The sequence below is a fragment of the Sinocyclocheilus rhinocerous genome, unplaced genomic scaffold, assembly GCF_001515625.1.
Source record: "Sinocyclocheilus rhinocerous isolate Xijiao unplaced genomic scaffold, SAMN03320098_v1.1 scaffold1965, whole genome shotgun sequence".
NCBI classification, from domain to species: Eukaryota; Metazoa; Chordata; class Actinopteri; order Cypriniformes; family Cyprinidae; genus Sinocyclocheilus; species Sinocyclocheilus rhinocerous.
In genome coordinates this window covers 322,129-332,663 of record NW_015625577.1, presented here as the reverse complement: position 1 = coordinate 332,663, position 10,535 = coordinate 322,129, and the positions used below count along the sequence as shown (strand labels likewise).

Here is a 10,535-nt window from a genome sequence, read left to right as displayed (position 1 = left end):
TGGCGCGTGTGAAGCTGAATTATTTTATATAGGCTAATGTCTGTGATTATAATAGAGCGGTCAATAGCAATAGGCCTACCCATTGGTAACTAAAATGCTACTTTAAAACGTTAAAAGTAGCTTCAAACACAGTTACCAAAGAAAAACAATAGTCAAATTAATAATAATAATAAAAAAAGTGAGCAAAAACTTGCGAGATGTTTAATATAGGCCTTTTTTCATTACTCAAAAGATGGACAAGGAAAAGAATGATGCTGAGAAAAATATGCTGAGCACTGTCAGAAGGGTAAGAATGATATTAATCCAGTTTTTACGACCATAAAACCCGATTTACCCCGGTCATTTAATTAATATAATTATATTGGCATCAGTTAACGGCATTATTTAACTCGGCAAAGTCATAATGCTTGTTGGTTTGGCAGAAAATATTACGCGGTGAAAAATAGCAGGCAGGCAGCACAAGGAAGAAAAAACCAGCGGTGCCCCAGCGAGCACTGCCCCTCTGAGGAGACGCGCGTAACGGGAGACCGAGCGAACACGGGCGCATTCTTCACATCCGCGGAGACTCCAACGACTCCCTCTGCCCAGCCTCTCCGCTTCAAACGAGCGGAAATATTCCGTAACCACAAGCTTCACGGCAGAGAGAGTGGGTAGAACAGGCGGCAGCAAACATCGCTTATTTTATTTATTTATTTTTACCTTAGAACTAGTTGGGGATACTGTGCATTGATTGTTCATGATGCATTCTCGATTATGTGTAGCTATTTAACAAGTAGGCCAACATTTTTTTTTTTTTTTTTTTTTTACACTTTAGTATACGTTTCAACTGAAGTTTAAACACTTCGGGTACCACAAAAGTTAAATCACAAGTTAGTAAGTGTACATGAAATCCCACGTAGGCGGTAACCATAGCAACAATAGAACGTTAGAACACTTTTTGTTCGAATCATCATCGCGCCTTCAATGACATCATTGGACTCGTATATCACACATTTACAAATATATCACAAAATATAAGTGTTTGTTTAAAAAGTTTGAGTGCTAGAGACGCCAAAAGACAATCAGGGTTGCTCGAGACCATAACAGATTGCTACGAAAATTTCCTATTGAAATTCCTTTACAAATGTGGATCCCCCTGCAAGTTACTGCATAATTCGCATACTGTAGAAAATATATAGCTAGGTTGAGGCTTTGCTTGGCGAGTAGGCTGCTATTTACACATCTGCGGTGGGGCTCCACGTCCAACAGCAACAATGTATGATTACTGTGAAATCAATGGCGATTGAAAATGGCTTTAATAAAACAACGTTAATAATATCACGTCAGGCTTAAATGGTTTTAAAAGTATCCGAGTTAACAAGTTTATTTATGAAAATGGCACATAACGGGGCAAACCAATCCAATCGAATGGCATTAGCAAACGTCTAACAGTGTCAAACAAACGTACTCTAATTTCCTTGAGTACTTTTGATCACATCTCTAGAACAGCAACTGGAATAATGTGATTTATCATATCTCTTTTTTGCAGGTAATAATTGCAAGTGATAGTCAAGACAATTGTCTACAAAGCAGAAAAGTAAAACGCTGCCTAAAAACACGCTGGATATGTCGTGCTAGAAGACGTTAAACAAGCACTGAAAAAAATCTGGGAGTAAAACCCAAGCCACAAGACGCTGATCGTTGGGCAGCAGTGAAAAACTCTCTCATTAAACTCCGCTGTGGGGAAAGACATTGTGCTGATCTAGCACGCCTGTTCGTCAGTCATAAAAATCCATCGCTATCCCATAATAAATCTGATTCATTCATATGTTGTGTATCGCTTCTCTTGAGTGAAGGGGTATTTAGTAATTGAAGTGCTTGTTGCACAGCCAAGACTGAATTTTATGCCCTCGCTACACTAGACCGAAATCGAAGGCTGAAAGAGCTCATGCAGTCAGAACATTTGAAATCCTTTATTTCTCTTGCAGCCACCAAACAAAAACATGCAATTTCAGTGATAATCTATTCAAGCAACCAATAAATATCTAATTATTTTAATTATTTATTAAATTGTCATTTTAATGTCCCTTTTAAAATATTTCTGTAGTGTTGTAATAGACCATACATTAAGTAGCCTATCAGTCTGATGCAACATTTCAAATTCATATATTCAAATATCCAATTTAGGCTACCGAATTAATGTCTTAATGTGCATAGTCGGGAAAAATAACAGAATGCTTCTATAAACAGATAAATAAATGAATACAGAATGTTTTAATAATGAACAAAAGCAACGACATCAGAATCATAATGCTTTAGCTTAAAGAAAATCATAACACATGACTAGTAACTTTTCTAAAACGTTTTAATTCGAGGCGTGCCACTATCTAATATTTTATTAAAAGTATTTTAATAAATGCAATTGGTTCAAATGCATCAAGCGTTTGCAGAGAAGTACATTACATTTTTTCCAAAAACAATTAAGGAGTGCATGGGACTAAACATTTACCACAGAATGAATGAGGTGCATTGTCCCGTTATGCAATGAGCCAGTTTAAACCACACAAACTCTTGGCTATGCATGGTGATACACGAATTATTATTGGAGTTTTACCGCCATCTAGTGACAAAGGTAGACATGGTATAAAACTTCTTATATGAAACGTTTTTTCTTTTTCATTCTTTCATGACTTGTTTAACTTTTCATATTAGGTTATTAGAATGGTGCTTCTTTATCAATGTTGAAAGAGAAATAACTGGAGCAATGTCAACTTTGGCATCCCAGCAAGCCCGACCAACCGACCGTCGTTTGATTGACATCTATTGGAGGAGAATCGTCTGCTTGCAGCTACTCTTCCCGGCAACTGACTATCAAGAAAGATTACGATGCGCTCTCGAGACAATCTGTGGACGTATTTATGGGCCTGAGAGCGGCCTCGCCAGCTTTATAGGCAGTCGTTTATCCTAAAGCACATAAACACCATGCTCATCCATTCCCACGGGCTCCAGCGTGAAGAGTCTTGACGAGTTCTTACTGGTCCAACAAACCAGTGCCGATGAGAGTGACTCAAATTACGTCACATCCTGCAAGTGCGCAGCTCAGCTCCCGTAGTGTAGTGGTTATCACGTTCGCCTAACACGCGAAAGGTCCTCGGTTCGAAACCGGGCGGGAACAAGCACAATTCTTTTTGTTTCATATCAAATCACTCTTACAGCAGAATTTAAAACTTCACACAACATAACATTTCTCATATCTACAGCGCAGACTATAAATGAAAATGAGTGTACAACTAATCAACGTGGTGACACAAACTATTTTGGTTGATGTCAAGGGTGAAATTTCAATTAGGGAATAAATTTAGGCCCATTTAACAAACATAAGCTACTTCAAACTATTTGCATTTTCAATTTTAAAACCTCTAGTTGCAGTTACTGGCTTTGGTCACTGGATGGCGACAAAACTTCACAAAACACGCAGCATTTATTCAGCTTTGGTGATAGTCTTGGCCCTAAAGATAACTCACCATGTAGAAAAACACTTGTACACCCTTATCTTCTGCATAAATTACACAGTTCCATTATGCATGATTAGCAAAATATGATCTAATGGCACTGACCTGTAGGTGGTAATACTGGGTCATGAGCTCTGCTGTATAAACCATCTGTTAAAATAAAAATGAATACACCTTGAAACATCACTGTTATTTCAAAGCACATACAATGACTACAGCCAAAACAACAAACTAAAACAGAATCTAATAAAACAGTTAGCCAACCCATCGCCTCACCTCAGGTTACGTCAAAGGTTGCAACATCGTCGACATAAACTTAAACTCCCGTTAAACTATTACATTTCATTCAAACTTACTTTTTAGAACCGTGTATTAGTATGAACGATACATTACCTCAGTGAAAATTGATACAATTCAAACAAGTTTACGTCGATGAAAAAACCTCGCTAACCCAGGCCATGACCTAGTCATTGCGCATGCGTATTATTCGAAAAGTCCGACTGACGAATCGGTTCTTTCGAATAGTTCGGCTCAGTGAATTAGGAAAAATGAACGAGTGAAGTTCCGACTGATTTTGTGAACCGCAAACAGATTCATTCAAAAGAGTCGACTAAAAAAAAAACCCAATTCGTTCACGAATTTGATCTGACAAATTCCATTCATCTCTTCGAAAACAATATTGTAAAGTCATTTTCTTTCTCACTGACTAACACTACAACGTCATGACTGATTTGTTGGCTCCATTCACCTCTCTTTTTCCAACATTCAAGTGTCATTCCCTACCCTTTCCACTAATGGACAAGGTAAGAACTGAGGATTGGGAGAAGTTCCGTTTCCATGGCAACCACAGCTGGAATCAGCTAGCAAAGCGCGTCCGCGCGCAGGTTTTCCTTCACGGAAGCTGGCGGTTTGCTCGCGGATTTGTAGTTAATCCGTGACAACGGAAACCGCATCCTCTCATAACAGCATCATAACGGAGTGGCATTAACGTCAAAGCGGTTCCCTTCTGAGCCACAAAAAGCTGCTCTTAACGGAATACCTTTATAGTCAGGATATTCCCTTGCTCTAATTTACCATGATTTTACTATAGTAGCATACAACTGTAACGTTAGTAGCTGTCGTAGCCTATTTGAAAATGTAGGCTACGTTTATATGAAAGTGAGGAAATCTACAGAACCTCATTTTTATTAACTACAGCTAGTTTATAGTTTTAAAATGTGTTCAGGAGACAATAGCCTAATTCATAATAAATAGGCCTACCATAGTTTGTTTTATACACTTAATATTAACATTGACCATAACGTGCAAATGATGGGCCATTTATTGTTATGTTCTTAGTTCAAATACTAGGCTACTATTAAAATAAGGTTACCATGCCAGAGCTATGATAATTTTTTGTCAATTAAACTACTGAACGTTTCTCTTTTGATTTATAATGTTTCCCTTTAAGATGCTAGTCAAAATTCAGTAAAATGTTAGAGCCGCATGTTAGAGTAAAATGTTGGGTGGCAAGCTTTATTGGTTTAAAAGATTTTCCATGCATATTATGCTAAAGTAATGCCAATATCCATAGGGCCCAATTTCCCCCAGCATTTGCATAATGAGAAAATATCATTCCCACAATAAGGTGGGAATATATAAGCTAACGGGGATGGGCGAATAAAGGGTTGGCTTTGACAGGAGAGGCATATGGAGGTCAAGGGTGATTCATGACCTCTGTGTCAGTACATATAACCAAGGCCAATTCTGTGCCATTAATTCCCTGGAGAAATGCTCTATGGTCTACTCTTACATACTGATATGATAAGAGCATGTACAGTGCAAACATAGTATAATATGTTGTTTGTATAGATAAATAGAGGCTTTCAAATCATGTCCATTATATCCAGCAAAGTGTGTGTGTGTGTGTGTGTGTGTTTAAAGAAGATATAGCATATGCAAAACATCTCCTATGCTGGTGGCAGCAATTAGGCAACATTATAATGAGCCATTTTGCTCAGGCATCTCTTTGTGGTTTGATTCATAAAACCGGAGCCCCAGGCCTTGTTGAACAAATGGACATACTGTGGTTTAATGCATCTGTCAGAGTGAAGACACCAGCATTGTGCAAACAGAATCGGACTAGGAGAAACTAAGCCTGATGCAGTTCCCTCACGAGATCCACTTACACTCCAATCGTTAGTCTGTAAACTGATTACTTCCTGGTCTTTAGTCTTATCTCATTACCCACATAGACAATTATGCAAAACATATTTCTTCTCCTTAAAAGAATAGATTCTGTTACTCAAGAGGATGACCGACCCTTTGACGGACTGTCTGAACAAAGATTATAGGATGATAGGGGTCGGTTGGAGACACTAAAAGGCTAAAAGGTCAACTGTAAGCAAGTGAAGTGTTTGAATGGATTAGAGTAATCTCTTTCTCTCCCTCTTTAAATTAAGACTGTCCATTAAAAAGCGGTTGAGAATACCCTTTGGGATGGTAGATGCATATTCTACTAATAGAAAGCTGATGCACACATGATACATTTTTCAAGAAACTTCTCTTCAGCCTTCTCAGGTCCACAGCTGCTCTTCTCAGTGTCTCTTTGATTTAGCCGGTGCAATATTCCTACGTTTTCTAATATTCCCGAGCGGCTATTATCTTCTGAGATTTAACAGCAGTGTGAGCGGTATCAGAGAACAATTTTCACACTAATGAATTATCAAAGTGTTCCCTCCAGTGGTTTGCGGCCGAAATGAAGTTCAGCTAAAGTTCTGGAATCGGTTATCACAAAGCTAAAAATATACGCCACAAAGAAAAATTAAGCCTTTAAACTGTGACAGTTGTAGGCTTTTCACACTATGCATGACCCTTAACAGTGCTGGTATGGTTAACTAAAACTATAACTATTAAATGTTCTTTTCGTTAACTGAAATAAAATAAAATTAAATATATTTACTTACACTTATAATACTTTTATGTAAATTAGAAATGTTGCCTTCGCAACTAACTGAAATAAGTTCAAGTAGTAGTTTGAAGTAGGCCTACTAAAACTACTAAAACGGAAATAAAAATTAAGCTAAAGAGAAATACTAATAAAAATGAAAAAGCACATAATAAAATACATGATGAAAAATATTTAAATTAAAGCCAATTCAAAACATGAATAAATATTATAATTGTGTGTACATAATGCTAAAAATAACATAGATTCATTATATATTTTTGGTTTTAACCATGGGGTAATAAAACCAAAACAGCAGCATAAGGTACAAATGTTTAGTAAATAACAAATTTTATTAGTATTAACAATTGCAATAAACATAAATGTATACATTCGATACATTTTTTATTTTGAAAAATTTTATTTGAAAGATTTTTTTCATTTTTCATTTTTTTAATTTGTATTTTTTTATTTCATTTAAAAAATGTATAAGAGAATGAGCTTTGATTGGTTTCTTTTATATAGAGCGAGAACTGAATAAAATGGTTGAACTATATTCCTTTAAGAAAACGGAAGCTCTAAACATTGCCTAAGATTTAAAAAACAAGCAAAGATTCTATTTAAATATGCCACTTGATAAGATTGTACACAAAGGCACATACTGAATACAGGGAATGTTCAATTTAGTTCTATACTTTTATGGTTAAACAGTTAAAATAAGAACAGAAAGAAAGAAGAGAGGATGTCTCTGGTGTCTTAGGAGGAAGGTAGCATTGATCAAAATGATCAATGCACAATCCAATCACAGTTTATATCCCACAGTGCAATGGGTGAGTTAAGGTCACCGGCCTATGATTTTATCATCTTACTATGTGAGCTATGTAATGCCATTACTGTACTGAATCAGTTTGAGGTGTTGTCCAGAAAGAGGAGAGCTAAATCAATGGGGGAATTCTCTCTCTCTTTTCTCTTTAGCACACGAGAGAGAGAGTGCGTGTGTGTTAGGATGATCCATGCTGCAGCAGTGAGAGTGCACTGACCATAAACAATTCATTACGAGGGCAGGACGGCTGAGGAACAGATATCTGCCCATACCAAGACACAGTTCAAATGTGAGCAAGACGAATGATGGATGACAAAGGATGAGATTATCTATGTGCAACAGACCCATATGTGTATGTTTCATCTATGTGAGTCTTTGTGTAATACACTTCAAAATTAACCATCTATAATCAGACTGTGACCTTATGAAGCTTTCCAATGTGACACAATATTAGGCTACGTGTGCAGCAAATGCAATGAGTGTCTTGTTTGTGTTGCATGCACAGAAATGACCTTGTAAAGGCTAGCGTGCAGTTTCTATATAAAACCAGTAATTCAGGTTTTTCTCCGGCCTGATCAGAGCAGACAGATTTAAAGTATGTTGATAAGAGCCGAAAATAGCCTAATCCCTCTCCGTCCTGGAGCTTCACTCCTTCTCCTGCTGTACCAGCCAGAGGACAAACCAACACATCCTCCCTGCAGAAGGGATTAACACTCACTGGCTATTTCAAGAGCTAAATAATGTGCGAGATTCATCCACATTCCTTCAGTAGTGTAAACACATGAGCTGAGAAACGTGCCGGTCATGCATCTGGAAGAAGAGGGGACTGATATTAAATTTTTATAGTTTTAGTATGTTGGGATTTCAGGTCCTTTGATTCATGTATCAAACTGTCTGTTTGTTCCAACCATCCGTCCATCCATCCATCTGTCAGTCCATGTTTAGGAAATCATCTATAAAGTCAAACATCTTATTACAATTAAGTAATACCACATAAAGGTGACTATATCATATTCAAACATTCAGTACAACAGCATGATTTGTAACTGTATATATATATCTATATATCACTGGTCAATGTTTTTGAAAGAAGTCTCTTATGTTCACCAAGGTGTGTATATATTATATTACTCTGTATTATAATCTAAATGTTTTCGTACAATAGGTATTTGTTGTCTATGTTTCGGCTGAAGTCTTTGGATGAAGGTAGGACGTTCATTCGAAGAAGCGGCAATCCAGCACCAAATGGATGTGGCAGCTTCTTAAACCCCTGCGGGAGGCTCACTGCCTGAGCTTGGCATGACATCTGCTGAGGTATGTGACAGACTGAATTATGCATAATTGTGACCGTTGAGAGGGTGTGTGTGTGTGTGTGTTCACTCTACAAGTATTTGGACAATTTTGTTACCTTGGAACATTATGTACTTTTATGTGAGAGAAAGAGATGTGTATGTATGCTGGAGAAAGAGAGATTTAATAATTCAGCGGAGTTATAATTGGCTCAGCCTCACCTCAGAAAATCAGCTCTGAATCACGCAATCTGTACAGAATGTCTCCTCTCAATGCTTTACAGCAACTCTATGTGTGCGTACGTTGGATTGAGAGACTTTAAATCTTAAATCCAATCTTATTAAAGGAATAGTTCACACACAAAAAATATTGTATAAAAATTTTTATGTATATATATATACTGTATAATATACACGTGTCTCTCTGTGTGTGTGTGTGTGTGTGTGTGTGTGTGTGTGTGTGTGTACAGGTTTGGAATGACATGCTGACTTAATAATGTCAGAAATTTAATTTTTGGGGTGAAGTGTTCTTTCCATCAAGAACCAAACACACTCCCCTGTCTTCAGCTGTGTGGAGAAAAAAAAAGGTAGCCCCCTGCACTCACAGCATTGGCTGAGAGCCGCCTCGGAGTGTTGTGATTGGCTAACATGCAGGTAAGCAGTCAAGGGTTTTTTGCTGTTTACAGAGCCTGTGTGATTTCTCAGGGCTCCTATTTCAGGGATTATCTGACAACAGGGACATGTCATGTGTGCTATTCAAAAAAAGTGCTTTCAGCAGCTTTAAGATGCAACATTATTTTTATTTTCAGAATAAAAGTGCTGGTCTGTGCAGAACTTGCATGCCACACAGTGCTACAGTGTTGGGTTCTGCTTTGTGGTTGCTCAGGTGTTCTGAGTGGTTCTAGGTCTGTTGCTATGCAATATCTTGGTGGTTGCTATGGTGTTGCAGAAGTCAAAAGAGCCCATCCCTAAGTCATTGGCTTTTTGTGATATTTCATTTCCTAAATATGCCTCAGGTCCCTCTTTTTATGTAACTATAATAGAAGGATGTAACTGTAAAAACTGACCAGTGACTCTAGGGCTGTTGTCACAGTTTAGAGAATGGCACAGTTTAGTAAATGGCCACTAGAGGCAGTGCAATCCATTTTATTCAGTTCTTTATTTATACCGAGAACCATTCTCTCATATCAGTGATTCCCAACCAGGGGTACAAGTACATGCTTAAAATCAAATCAAATCAAATAAACAAAATTAATTACTTAGTTTATTCTTTAAAAACAATGTATTTATATATATTTACACACACACACACACACACGTTTTACATTTGATTACAACAAATCTCATAAATCACACTTAAAAAAAATTTAAAATTGTAATTGTTATTGATATACCTCTGAAAACCTTCTAATAAAATAGTAAAAAATATATATTTACAAGGTAGATGTAAGCAAAATCTTAATAGGTCAATATAACCCTTCTTATTAAAATATATTACTGTGTTTCGGTAGTGACAAATTTGAGGAGAGGAAAATACTCCAAAACTTTCTGAAAATACAATATGAGAACTAACTGCACAATTACTAGAAATGTGTACCTTGGATACTATACAATTTGCACACATATACAATTTGTGAAAAAAGACCAAGATGTTTCCAACTCTGACTTTGACAATTCTGTAGAATGGCCCATATATAATTGATATACTAAAATATTATTTGATTATTATTATATTATTTATTCAATTAATTAGTCAATATATTTAATATTTAATAGATAATTTATATTATTACTCATATTCAGTGGTGGACAGTAACGGAGTAGCCTAGTTTTACTTCGTTACTGTACTTAAGTAAATTTTTCAAGTATCTGTACTTTACTGGAGTAGTTTTATTTTGAGTAACTTTTACTTTTACTTCACTACATTCCAAAGCATAAGATCGTACTTTTTACTTTTTACTTTTTTTTACTCATAAAACATATCGTTACTCCTTATAATATATCAC

The 10,535-nt window shown here is 36.6% G+C and overlaps 1 non-coding gene across 1 annotated transcript; it reads left to right on the top strand.

Moving 5' to 3' along the window:
- The first annotated feature begins 3,081 nt into the window (after positions 1-3,081).
- Positions 3,082-3,154, top strand: trnav-aac (transfer RNA valine (anticodon AAC)). Its single transcript has one exon. It is a non-coding gene; the product is annotated as a tRNA-Val (tRNA).
- Positions 3,155-10,535: the final 7,381 nt, after the last annotated feature.